This window comes from Penaeus monodon, chromosome 30, assembly GCF_015228065.2.
Source record: "Penaeus monodon isolate SGIC_2016 chromosome 30, NSTDA_Pmon_1, whole genome shotgun sequence".
NCBI lineage: Eukaryota > Metazoa > Arthropoda > Malacostraca > Decapoda > Penaeidae > Penaeus > Penaeus monodon.
The window spans coordinates 4,527,712-4,528,216 of record NC_051415.1 but is presented as its reverse complement, the minus strand read 5'-3'; positions in this window follow the sequence as shown (position 1 = coordinate 4,528,216).

The following is a 505-nucleotide window of genomic DNA, read 5'->3' as shown; positions in this document are numbered from 1 at the left end:
CAATAAATTGTCAGAGATGGTTGACAAGCTCAGTCTTGACAGAAGCATGGCCCAGCATGCCTGGAATAAGTTATGCAAGTGTAGATTCCCATATTTCGATAAGCAATTGTGGCCTTGCCTTTGCTGTGGCCTATATCTCTTAGTCATTGCATGGGCCTTTTCTGAATAATTGATGATTTATGTGTTCTCATCAACCAATAAATTTTTTCTCTTTCTCTGCATAGTCCTGTTTTGGATCGTCCCCCCACCCACACCCAAATAAAAAAAAGAGGCATTTTACAATTATGGGCAGACCTTCGCAAAAGATTAGTCAAGTTAGAGTTACTGATATGAACACTTGTTTTATTTATAGGTTGGGAACACATTTTGCAAGTTGTAAAGTACCTTGAAAAGTAATTGATAATTGAAGTGTTGGATTAGAGATTTTTAATACAAGGTTTAGGTGCATTTTTATGAGCAGTACATTCATGCTAGCTTGTAGTCTGTATGTACATATATCTCTCAT